At 38.9% G+C, this 14,111-nt stretch overlaps 1 protein-coding gene across 1 annotated transcript in view; it reads left to right on the top strand.

Moving 5' to 3' along the window:
- LOC139695466 (uncharacterized) overlaps positions 1-14,111 on the top strand; it is a 360,744-nt gene that overhangs the window by 240,886 nt on the left and 105,747 nt on the right. The gene's annotated exons all lie outside the window — the stretch shown is intronic.

The raw sequence follows: 14,111 nt of genomic DNA, 5'->3' as shown, positions 1-14,111 counted from the left end.
CTCTATCATATAAAATTGTTGATTATCCACAATGCCAGTTATCTCACACCTAGAAATTTATTACATGACTTTGCCATGCTCGATTTTACTAAAAATAACGCTAAATATATTTGTTCAAAAATCTTCATCTGTTTTGGGCTTCTCCCAAACGGTAACTGTAAGAGATTTCTGTAAAAGAAAATATTTTGGGCATACACTGACTGTCAATCAATTAATTATGCTTACAGGTTTCAGCACACTTACTCCCATGATATGTACACGTCTCTTCAAGCGGGCACGTTCATGCACAATTCAACTCGCATGCAGTCCACTCGCGCGAGACAATCAAAGCATCAATCCCTCTCTCTCCCTTCATCTTTTTCCAACTCGCATAAACACTCAAGGAGCTCATGGGGTACTGGAATTCGCCGCGTCCAAAGACGTTTCCAACTTTCTCATTTTCCTCAAGCGATTAAATCTCTACCTCTACCCTCCACCCGCGGTGGTCGGGCGGATTCGAAAGAAGGCGCCTTCGAGAGCGACGACGCCGGCAAACCTTGGCAGTTGAGAAGGCAAAGCGCCGGCGCCCCGGGCAGTGCATAGGAGGAAGAGGTGCATCGTAATGCCGCGTGGGGGTTCGAGGGAGAGGTGCTCGAGGGGCGTACCCGGCGAACGTCTCGGGGAGCAAGCGCAGTCGCGCCAGCGAGTGGACCCCGCTCGGGGAGGAAGGGTTGAACGGGGGGAGGGAAAGGCAAGGAAGAGGGGCAGCAGACTAGTGACATGCGCGGTGGAGGCGTGTGCGACGGATGGGGGGGAGAAAGCGGGCCGGGCGGAGGTGGGAGAGACGGTACCGCGATCCATCTCGAGACCTCCTCCTTCTTCTTACGTCCAGTCCCTCTCTAGGCTAAATAACGAATCATAGAGCAATAGCTGCGGGAAAAGGTGGTGTGCGATGTGCAAAGATAAGCATCCCCACAAGTTATTCAAGCATTTGAAATCGAGTTTCCACCGACCGTGCCTTTCACGCATCGCTGACTGTGGGACATTGACGAGGATCACGGCCTCACGAAAAATTCTTTTTTGTCTAAAATTCCCAAAGCGTAATATTTTAAACCTACTCCAACGTATCCATCCCGTGATCCTATTAGTGATGGCAGGTATTGCCACTCATTTCGACTCTCCGATCACCTCGCGTGGAGGTCGGCGCCAAAGGACTTGGCGAAAAAATTTATTAAAATAAATGAAAGATCTATACAATAAAATAGTTTCTTTTTTGAGAAAAAATGGCAAGATTATTCAGGTCATAGCTCTGGCCCTTCACCAGGAAATAGAATCTTTTCTTTTATCTCTAAATTAATATTAAATTATTTAAAACAAACACCATTCATTACTTATAGCCATGACGAATAATTTGTGGTCATGCTCACAGTTTTATTTACTTATTTTAAGGTGTAAACTTTACTTAGGAAATATTACTCGAATCTATGAAATTATCTGAATAGATAAAATACTCGGTTGCCTTTATTTTTTAGCTCTCGGAACATCGAAGAATAATTTGGAATGATACTAAACTGGTCGAAATATAAAATCAGGTAAGTGAGAAATGAAAATGTGGAAAATGTTTCAAAACGGAATAGCAAGGTAGAATTGAGAGACCTAGCAGCTGTATCTCTCGGAAAAATGATTATAAAAATACTCTGCGATGCTAATGATGGTGACAGGTCAAATGAAATTTCATTCAACCGATATACTTGGGAAATTAAACGGTTTGGTTAATATAAGTGGCATGACATTTCAACGAAATATTAACTACAAGATTTTGCTGAAAAATATTCAAGGATAATTAGGCTTTCGCAATTGTTGAAACGGTAATTTTTATAGGGATAAATTAAAAGTTGTCGGAACTTAAGAGGAAGAAAATGCAAAACAGTCTATACAAGACTTGACCGAAAGAGGTTAATGGTTAATTGGGCATTCGAAATAGTTGAAATTCCTACCACACCACTTTGTTCATCCACGGCGCCACTGTTCGTTGCCAAAGGCACTGCTGGAGAGAATTTATTTGCAATTGTACTCTCCTGAACACGAAAGACATCATTCTTGTTTACGACATTTTAGTTGGAGGGCCGCCTAATGCATGAAAATGACGGCTAATGAAATGCCAGCGTTTAATCTTTTTACAGAAATCTTGATTTTATGTTTTCTCGTCATTTTATGTGCTTGCGAGTACATACCAACAGAAAAAGGTTAGGAGAGAATCACTACTTATTACTTGCATTTCAATCAATAGTCTGGTACTCTTGAATAACTTTGCATAAAAACATGAAGTGGAGCATCGTAAAGAATGTGCGTGGCCATTACTAATTTTGTTAAGCAAAGAAGCCAACAAATCAAGGTATTTTGTTCTCATCCATTAGAAAACTAACCAAAGCTGATCGACAAATCACTCCCTTACTTCGTCGATAATCCTATCTTTTGGCTGATAAAAATTCTTTCAAAATCTTGCATGGCTGTATATCAATTAAAATTGCTCCACCTAAACCAGAAATTTTAACTGTCACTGTCAGAAGAAAGTAGTCAATACACGCACAATACACGAAACAGTGAAAATGGCTAGCTGTCACATTTGTCATGTAATTTCTTCTATGTTGAAAGTATTTGTATTTCTCATAGTCTCACACGGAAATGCGTCCAGCTAATGCCTACTCACTCATTAAGGGGCATATATGAATGTTTAGGCGCCAACTGTGTAATTCGACCAGTAGGTATGGATTTCAGGTAATTTTCACCGACCGCTGAAAAAATTTAAAACTTCGAAGTGGCTTAACCTCGAGCCCAGAAGACTTAACTCAGATATGTTCCTGGCTCATCGCAATTATTTCTTTTTCAGCCATATAGATTAGCAATGTCAACTACATACAAAAATCTGTGGCACAAGTAAAATTAGTAGCTGAATAGGGGATATGAGTGACTGGTCTAGAAGTATTCAGTCTGTTAAAAGATTGCGCATTACAGAATAGGGGTAAAAGATATGGATTCAAAGTAATCATTAGTAGGCAGTGGACAAAAAGGAAATAAACGTGGAAGTGCAAGGATTGGAGGGGAGGAGAGGGGATCGTTTGGATAAATCGAAAAGAGGTAGGTGTGTCCATAAAAAACCTACCTTAACCGGTAGATTACCGATAGTAAAAAATAATTAATAAAAGCATCTAAAACAAATGAATACCCGAGTCAGTGAGAATCTGTTGATAAATAATAAATATGAAAAAGTTCGTGGCTGAAAGAAAGATGCCACAAGGGAATTCCAGAATATGCCATTTTGGATAGAAGGACAGCGTACTAATTGAGAGTAGCTAAACAATATGAGTGTTTACGGAAAAAGGCTTTCTACTATTTACAAAAATAACTAACCCATAAGTCAAGAGTAAGGACTATTTCGAATAGTGTCAAAACCTTCCTCTATAACAGAGGTAAATATGAAATTTGCCGCGTTTTGTCATAAATTTAATTTATTGACGTCTTTTTCGATTGAGGCCGGTGTTTGTAATATAGATTCAATGGAAAAATCGAGCTTGAATATTGTAAATTATTCCTAAATTCCTCATTAATGCAGGTAACATCGATATGAAGTTAAAAAGCGTCATTAAAGGAAAAAATTCGATGATTAGGTTTCTTCCAATTTATTTTCCTCGGTAACCTAGTGGGTGCATTGTTCAGCTAATGACCCCATCCCTAAATACATGAATTATATCTACTTATATCATTCAAAATTCTATATATTGTATTTAACAACGTAAACCAATTAAGGATCATAATTTTCAAAATAGATAACCTTCTTCTAAATTTACTCTTAAAAATGTATTTATAATACATATAACCCGTTCACTATGTTATAAAATTAATGAAGAACTACCCTAAAAATTCCATAGAATGAAAAATATCTAACCTTTCCTTTGCCTCGAAAATATAATCTCTCTTAATTTCAAAAAGAGATTTATAGTAAGATACCAGCCATGAATCGAAAGGATTTTAACAGCGACACCGCAACGAAGTATATTTTTATTCTTCCCGAATGGGTGTTGAAATATCTCATCTTGTTCCTTGTAATAAGAAGAGGAGAGCTTTACTTTTTAGGTTCTCGCCATTCATTCAAACTCGACTACAGGACACAATTCTATTTTACGTCTGAAGGAAATAATATTCAACCGTAATTTAAAGAAAAACATGAAAATCTTCCCGTGAGAGGAAAAAATACGTGCATTTTTAAAATATGTGACGTTTTCAGGCCCTTCTTCCTCGGAAATAGTGAGGTGATGGTTATCTTCACCGCCTACATACATATATGTTAAAGCTTTGATTTTTGTGTTATTTTATTGCTCTGGAGCAATATTTGTTTAAAGCAGAACAGTCGCCGGTCTTCACCTGTTTCTCGACGGGAAAAATGTATCCACGCCCATTGTTTTTCATGAGTGCCGTGGGATAGGGGTCCCTCCCCGTCCGAGCGGCTCCATCCAATTCAGTTAGCGCATCCCCCTCATTCCCTCGCCACCACTATTACCGGCACACTTAAAAGGGAAGAAAAAAAGGCTTCCACTGGAACACACAAGCAAAGCTCCAAAATGCTGTACCGGTGTCCCCGAGAAATTGGAAATAAACTATTCGAGTTTTAGACGGGACGTCCGCCCCTCTACACTCAGCCCTTTCCCGAAGGAAACTGCTCATTCGGGGCAAATATACGTGACGTTTTCACGGTAGGTGGACCTCAAAAGAAGAGAGAAAAGTCACCGGACCAGATTGGGGATGCGGGTCAGCGGTGTAAAGAGAGATTAGAGATGTAAAAGGCACGCCCTTCCAAAAGTCGCCACTAAAAGACCGTCACGCCTTTACAAACAGTAACTATGGGGTCAGAGTTTGAAGCATCCATCAGCAGCGGTGGTTTTCTTATGTCAGACCCGCTAACCATGCGCTAACGAAATATATTGCTGTGGGAAGGCTCGTCGTGAATGTGCTGAACGCCGAAAGAATGATTCGATGCAAGGCCGGCCAGTGGTTACCGTGGAACCATCAATATTCATTACTGCCTGGGGCATTTCAATGAAAGTGATTGGGCTGAAACCCTCATCGTCTCTTTCATTTGAATATGAGTTCGATACCGATCGCAAGCAAAAGATAGTCATCCTAACTTAGGTCTGATAAGTATTTCTTTACTTGCCATCTCGCTTTTTCCAGATCTCGTGTTTGCAATCCAACAATTTATAAGTCAAAGATCATCTTTAAAAACGCTACCGAGTCGCAGTGTGTTGGCAGCAATACAATAATAAAAAGAGTAAAAAATTACCTCATATAATACGGAAAATAACCCTTGGAGAAATAAATAATTTTGGACGGCATTCAATACATAAGTCTGAGACAGCTGACTAAACGGAAGTAACGATACGTTTATGCGTTTTGATTTAATTGATCACCAAGTTATGGATCCGCACAATGTGCGGAGATGGTTATGAGGGTCGAATACTTTATCTTTGCCGTTGCGATTCAAAATTTGGAAGCTCTGAACTATCCTCCAAAGATGTTGCGAAGACAACAAGTATTACATTCAGCCTGAAAAGGTACTTAAATGCATTGAACGATAGCATCTTAACGCGCTCATCTCAAAGAGAGGAATGCTCTTGAAATAGCTATAGGCAATTCCAGCTGGTAAAATTATTTGTTATTATCTCTCTACTTTTCCGCATTGGCTTTTAGTTAACAAGAAACTCACGATTTTCCTTGAGTACAAGTAACGAGATTGGGGAACCAATAAAATGTTTTAAAATTATTCGTTTCTGCTCGGGGATGAACACCAAAGAATTCCTTCGAATGAAGCAAATGTCGCAATTACGACTGTAATGAAAAGTGAAGGGAGAGTTGAACTGGCGTGGATTATATAACTTAAATGTCCGCCAGTGAATGAGTACCCGTTCAGCCGACAAGGAATTTTCAATAATATGCTTTAAGGTTTGCCTTCATTTTATGCTAAGCAAGCACAATGGCTATCATTCTTATCTCGTGTGCAACATTTTTGAAGAGAAATAAAATTTCAAAAGGATATTGGTCAATTCGTACTTACGAATCTATATGCCCTTGTGATTCATGAGAACATGAGTGCATTACAATTTTCTCTGCTCGGTCACATGCATTTCAATGAATATTATAAATTTGTGCTTTCACCGTACAGCACAAAGAAACCCCATGGAAACATGCCTCTTTATAGTCATAAAGATAATAATTATCTAAAAAAATCCAAAGCTATCTCAAATCTAATATCTATTCCAGCTACTATCATATCAAGGATAACACTAAAATCTGTACCTTCCTATCCATAAGTAAATTCCTATGATAGATTTTAAATTGAGACAGGGAAATTGATTATAAAATTTATACATTCCTATGAAAGTCGACAAAAAAATAAGTTTTTTGCATCAAGAGTAAACTCTAATTTTGTACATTGTGAGATATTTCTTAAAAAATCAGCAAACGATTATGGGAAACCACTACGGGTTCTTAGCAACCCAACCACCCGGCCTTCAGTGCTCTTTCTATTTGAACTTTCCTTTAGGTTTTTGTCCAATTTTGTAGCTTAGTTCTTATACTCGATTCTAAACTTTCAAAACGCATTTTCAAGTTAGATAACCGGGAGACAACATAAAACCAGTTTTTATTTAGGCGGATGATACTAAAAAATCAAATAAATGATACACCTGACTGACTTTACAGGAGCTTAACGAATAGATAGATATGATCCGTTCATTTCGGAAGCCCTTTTGTGTCATAGCCGTTATCGCAGATTCCCCTTGCCGCAAATGCCGACAAAAGGAATAAAAAAAGTAGCGAAAGGGTTGCCGCTTGTGGTAGGTGGGGGGGTCCGAAACAGCATGTCGCTAAAAATGAGAGAAAAATAATAAACTGGAAATGACATGGGTCCTAGATCGCCACTTTTCGACCACCTTGCCGGCTGAAGAGTTGCCGGGAAGGGATAAGAGCCCATCCGAAGCCCATCGTGGGTCATGGAGCCATGAGGGAATGGACGAAGACGGGGCAAACGAGTGGGGAGGTGTGGGTGGAGAAGGGGGGCGAACGGCAAAGAAGGGAGAAAAGGATGAAGGGCGTGAAAAGGTGGAAAAATTTCCGTCATCCCACTCTATATAGTATCCATTCCTTGGGTCGCGTGCTTCGGCTGGGGGGGGGGGGGGACCCGCTACACGAAAAGCCTCTCAAAGCCTCCGTCACATTCGTCGAAGGATTTGTTTATTTTTTTTATATTGCCTTTCAGGCCGTATCATTTCCTCACCCCTTCGCCTCGCCATATACCCCCTCCCTCTTCATCCTCCCTCCTTCCAGCCTATGCTATCTGGCCCTTGCGTGGCGTCGCCGGCTAGCATCAATTCACTTTTTCGCTAACTGTGCAAAAAACGCGCTGAGCTTAGCCCTTCCTCTGTTTTTAGCACCGAATATTTCACGTCTTCAAGTCTCGATATTTCTCTGGCATTTCCTTAAGTGATTCTATTCTACGCCGCAGACCCTTCTATCCTAATCATCTTACCTTCTTGGTATTCTCCGGAATTCGGCTCTTTTTGGAGTAGTTTTTGCGGTTGGGTCTTTAATCACAATCATTCATTTGAAGAATTGACTGATTTTAGCGCTCGATTCTTTCCCATTAATGCCATTTCTGGCTGCTGCGCATGGCAAATTCATAATAAATGCGGGGGACACATTTCGAGATCAAAGAGTTTCTTCCCTACATCTGGCGAAAGGTCATTTCTCCCGCTGTCCTTAAAAATAACTCTCGCACGCTATTGATGCTGCAGTAAAATTAAAAGTTAACCAAGAGTTTTTCAGCATATAAAGATTTCCCGGGCGTTAACTACGTGTTTGTCGTTTCAATAAGTTTTTCATATTAGAAGCGAAGATCATACTCCTTTCTTTTACCTCATTCAATGAGGAACAATTTGAATCTCGTAACTTGCTACCCTAAATTAATATGCTACTGCATTCAACAGATTCAGGCGAGAAGCAGTGGAAGTTCGTAATTATGAGAAAAAACAAATTTGCACTCTTCCACAGGTTGGTAACGTAGAACGCGTTTTGGTTCTAAGAACCATCCTCAGGTCTTGTACCTGATGACGGATCTGTGAACCGAAACTCGTGGTACGCAATAAACCTATGGAAAAGTGCAAATTTGTTTTTTCTCATAATATGCTAATATCGATAATTCAACGTTGCACAACTAGAGATTTGAGGGTGGTTTTAAGAGATCGCGATTAAACGACAGTGCATTGGCGGCAAAATATTCTTCCAGTAGGCATGAAAACAATGCTACAATTTTGAAGCACCTATTAACTCGCAAATATCACTTTATCAATATTTGGATTACTCAAATACGCAAAGTGATCGCTATCATCTTTAGCTTTATCTCAGTGCATTTCTTGGAAGAATACATTGAACAGTGGTTAATCTAAAAAGACATGAATTTCTATAAATTCATTACAATGCAACAATTTCAGAGCATAAAAATCATTCGACTTGAACGGGATTACGGACTTAATGGATGACTCAGTTATAAGTTACTGTCGCGGCATCTCCCGCAGTTTCTTGGAATCAATGAGTTTCCATAAATACAGTACCATATAAATCACCCAAATGCGTTACTATAAGTTACTCGTTAAAAAGTTTTATGTATGTTAACAACATACCACCGAATTAATATAATTTACCTTTTATACTCGGTGAACTTTGTTAACCGTATTCATTTTTTATTCGTAACTATTTTAAGAGGTTGCCTGCATAAAAGTATGCATTTTCAACGGAAAATCTCCATTAGTCTTTAATTAGAATACAATAAGTTTGTTTTTGTACGCAATTCATTTTTTCTCAAATTCCTTCACTACGGAACGATTCTGCATATTTTCGCCTGGGGATCGAGATGGTGCGGGGGCTAACGTACTGGCTTCCCACCCAGAGGGCGCGGGTTCAAATCCCGGATTGAATATAATATGTTGAATTTTTTTCAGAGGTATCTCGATCCCTATTTATGGTCCTTTGTGGAGGGCAATTTGAGTGAGTACGCCGTCCGTCGGATGGGATGTTAAGCTGTGGACCCCTTGGCGCCTTTCGTAAAGAGCAGGCTAATGCCGACGCCGGGTTTCTCTCCGCCCTTCATCCTTTCCTGTCAATCCTCTATGGCGCAAATGACCTCAGATGTCGGTCACCTCCCCTAAAAACTACTGCTATATTTTCGCTTGAGTTGCGAATTCAACTTGACCTCTTGAAATTCAAGATTCGTGTTTACAGGAAATCGTAGCCATGAAATAGGTTAGTTGTATCAATGATCAGATTACATGCATATAAGAGTATTACTTAAAGTTAGGCCGACATCTTCTACCGACTCAAACACATTCTGTAATACACACATTTCACTTCAACTCATGGTACGTACGTGGGTGCTTTTTAAACTACCTCTGCTAACTAAGAAATGAGGGCGAAGGAATATCAAACTATGGGTTTTAAAAGAGGAAGCGGGCGTTTCCCACTATTATGCCAAAAAAACGGGAATGGTAACATTGTTTAAAGAGGTGGAACTCCCGCAAACCGAGTACACGCTAAAATAAATAAAAATATAATCGTAGTACCTCTTCATGTTTATTTCAAAGCCACTATTTCGAGTTAAAGCAATACACTATGTGGCGCACTCCTTTATTTAATTGCCAGCACCTCCCGAAGCATAAACTATTACTCGACCAATACCAAATACGCAGTGAGTTTACTATTAATATTTTTCCCGATCGACAAACTAGTTGATTCTTTTGCTCAAGGGATTGTATACCCTTGCTCAATCTCGGAGCGTTAATGCTTCACTAAGTGCATTCTCTGAGTACATAACCATGTCTACATGCTCCCTTTATATTCTACCGGTTATAAATACAGACATTGTATTGGGCGAAGTGGTGCGGTTTATTTATTTATTCATTTTAAGGCCCTATGAATCTCATTGGTACATGAAAAGAGATAAATCGCCTTATCTGAGCAGTAACTTAAATGCGAGAAACTGAGGTCTTACCTCATAAACACTCTGCCGCCGAAATTTCATTTTTGCTGCAACTGATGAAAAAGAAGTATTAGAAGGCTTAGGAACATGATGAGGTGAACTTACAAACATACATAGCATGACGACAAGATATATTTACTTCCTTTTTTGCTAGCATAATAGAAACGGAAGCACGTATCCTCAAGGGAATTGTGCAATTAATTTAAAGCCTGTAATTTAAACAATAATACGCCTGGGGTGCGAAAAAATTCTCAAATGTTTCTAAAATAAGAAACCATAATATTATACTATACTATACTACAGAATATATTTCTTTGCGGCGTAGTTCCAACCATAGTATCTTGGCAACCCGTTCAGTAGCGTTTGGCCTAATGTAAAGGAGTGTAGTTATGGCTTAAAGAATTACTATTAAGAGCTGTGAAGTGCATATTGTAACGAGACAATGCAAGGATGAAACCTGTGAAAGAGCAAGCAACGTTTCAATATGATTTCACGCAACTAGAATTCATGCTTAGTCTTATGAGAACCATGATTTTGGTGGACCCTAAACTGTAGGTCTGCGTTTCTAAAATAATTCCACGGATTTTCAGTAAAACGGAAGCAGTAAGGAGCTTGAATAGAGTGAGCAAATGAGTGGCACGGAAAGAAATTTAAATTAATGGCGCCATACGTCAAAAACGGCATATTTAGGAAATGGCCTTGCTGGTGGCTCACGTCTGGAAAGTCAAGTTTCATACTCATTCAAGTATGTGCACCTACCTAGTGAAATCCAAAATAATATTTGTGATCATGTGTGAAATACGAAATAAATTAACAAGTCTCATTATGCATGCTAGCCCATTCTAAAGGGTGAAATATTTGACGAAACTGATAATTTCCACCCGTTTGGGAATGGGATTTTCACTCTAAAATTCTATTCGTAAATATGATTTCTCGATAACAAAATTTAAATGTTTATAAAATTTTGAAATTTACTCAATTCCATGCGTATAGTTATGGACCAGTGAGCTGTCAATGTTGAGTCATCCGTAAAGTCGGGTATGTACAAGTCGGATATCCTTTCTGTAGGTATTTGATTCTGTAGGTCTGTACGTGTCCCGCTTTGGGCATGGTTGTTGTGTGAATTTTAAGTGGCTGGACCTCTGGGAAACCTGTTAACAAACTAAAGGCTAATCGGGTTCTCTATGGAATCATGAATCACCATAAGCGGCCGATGATCAAAAAAATTAAGGTATCCACACACAATTGCGCGGCCTTGATTAACCGCCATTTCTTCTTTTGGAGTAGCCATTTTTCCCAGAGCACATGATCAAGGGTGAATGAAAGCATAATGAAACAACAAGAGAAGTTTTCAAGTAGGCACTTAAAATTTCCCTTTACATGGCCGTTGGGAGCGAAAAAAAATCAAAAGATAGCAAACGTGACGAGCGCAAAACAAAGGCATGTTTGATTTTTTTCTCCTGGTGGAGCTAAGTAGGACGGGGGACGATAAATATCCCGCAAACGAGGCTCATTAATGGATGCGCATACCAATGAATTAGAAGAGTCTTACTCTCGACTACCGCTGTCCTTTATTCGGGGCGGGTCTTTTTATGCACTGCTATTCACGTTTGGTACCCAACGGTAGAGAAAAGGGAAGTCTTCAGTCAACCCTCACAATTGCCGTTCGTGAAACGTCCGTTCTTGCGATTTTTATTTTATTTTCGTTAACGTACAAAACCTTAACCGTTTTAGCTTTAGTTGTCGTAATTCCTCTTTATAAATCATTTCTGAATGAAGTTTTGAAATCTTCATTCAACCTCATTCGAAGTACCAATTTAATTTATTATATTCTATCCAATTCATCAATTATTATTCCCAAATAATTCTTCCCTCATTATACTAATTAAATTGAAAAAATAGGTCTCATTATTATTTACCTCAGCTTAGCGCTGACGCGGCAAAATTCAAGAATCTGAAATATGCTGGATAAAAGGGAATTGTTCTAGTTTTCGAATATCAAATAAAGGAGAACAGGCTTTCGGTAGAACCGATTTCAGGGTGCTCTTCCTGTCAATGTTAAAGTATTAAAATAAACTTCGTATATTTTGCTTATATTTTCAACGTGATATCTTTATATTTAAATAGTAATAAATGCTTTGTTTCGCATTGTTTGTATTTCTGGCATCCTTATTTATCCTCTCATTGTGTTGAAAATACCTCCATATGTTTATTCCGTATCTCCCTTGAATTGCATTCGCTTTAATCCCAAGTAACCGAACTTTATAGCCTCGTAGTACGAGGATTGGTTAAGTAGCTGTATAAGTTAGCTGTGTTCCATTCATTCCAAAGGTATGCACATAGGAGATTCTATTTTTAAAGGCGAAACTTTAAGAGGAAGCAGTAAACGACCGAGAGCGGGACTGGTTGCTTTCCTCGAGATGGCTGAATTAATAGCTTCATTTGCCTTGTACAACATGGCTTAGGTTGTTATGGGACCAGTAGCCCAGAAATTCGAGCGTCCAGCTTTACTCTCCCTTAGCTTACATAAGTAGCCCACTCTCCATTTGCTTCACTTTTTTGCCATCCATCCTCCTCCCTCTATCCTGTTCCTCTATCACTCTCTGTCTTCTCAGTACTTTTCCTGCTTTTTCTCCCTTCTTGCTATTTTCCACCTCCTACAGAATGTAAAACCGGGCTCTCTCATTTGATTTTCTCTCGTGGAATGCATGAGTCACCGCTCATGTTTCCTGGTTTTGGAGCAGGCACGACTCATTCATTGCACTGTATTTTTTTTATCACCTTCGGATATCTCCTGAGATATTCACCATAAAAGGCACTCGATTTATGATTGCCCGCATTATTTCCAAATGCTTCCCACTCCTATCTGCCCTCTGGGAGCCGTATGAAAATGTGAACTGAAAACGGCCCAAGAGATTCAATTGCATTAAAATGCCTCAATGTAGTAATTGAATAAAAAACTTATTAAAAATAGTTCATGTGAAAACATCGTCCAAGATTCCTACAAACATTAAAGTTAATACTCGTTGTTTTCGAAAACGGTTCACTTGGACTAATTCTCTGAAATTCAAGTACACCATTAAGATTCCGGAAATGTAGTCTGATTAGTATTTCTTCTTGGTATAATTACACTACTCACTGTGTGACTATGATGACAAATAGAAATAAAATTTCTTATCATATTTACACTCGGAAAATGGCTTACAAATTAGTGTCACCTCAATTTTCATCCCGGCATCTTTTTTTTCTTTGCATTTGAGGAATATTGTAAACCATGAAAATTTATGATTTACAATATTCATTAAATTATAATTATTATATATACCTGTAAGCTTCATCGAAATTATTTATGCTTCATTACCTCTGACTTTTGTCAAACATAAAATATCTATCCTTTCGAGAAACTTTTACCATCTAAAAACAAAACCTCTCAACGTCGCAAGGTATTTCTAAACAACCTCTCGGGTAACATAATTACTTTCTTGGTCCTCTGCAGGTAGGAAACAAATTCTCGCACCTGTTATAGCTAAGGAAATGGCTGACTATCTCAACGCCTGAGGCAGGGCTGGAATACGCTCTTCTTCGGTTGGCCAGAGATCGAGCTAATCAAAGATTTCGTTTAGAGATATAGATTTTAAAAATTGATTACATATTTGAGTCTTTTCACTCACGCATTTGGTTATTGATATCTGAAGTTCGACCGATAATGGACAACCCTACTTTACTCTTTACTCCTATCACCAGCGCCTTTCAACTAACTAGCTGGAGATCGTACTGAAAGTCGGTAGGGAATTTGTAAAAAAATCTTTTAGTTTTACGGATGATCAAGCATTATTTATCCAGTCAGTCAATCGGTTACAGTCATTTCTGAATACATTAGACAATCCGTGTGATAGGTATGGGATGAGAATCAATGAAAGCAAAACAAAGATAAAAAAAACTACCCTACAGTAGTGGAGACCTAACAAGAAGAATTGCGTTAGGCAAAAATGCTTTCAATAGAGACATGAAGACAGGCCAGGAAGACAGTAAGAAGCTTAAGAAAATG

Source organism: Hetaerina americana, unplaced genomic scaffold, assembly GCF_022747635.1.
Source record: "Hetaerina americana unplaced genomic scaffold, ioHetAmer1.1.p SCAF_6, whole genome shotgun sequence".
NCBI classification, from domain to species: domain Eukaryota; kingdom Metazoa; phylum Arthropoda; class Insecta; order Odonata; family Calopterygidae; genus Hetaerina; species Hetaerina americana.
Note: the sequence above shows the minus strand (reverse complement) of the source record. Positions and strands in the feature narration are given on the sequence as shown.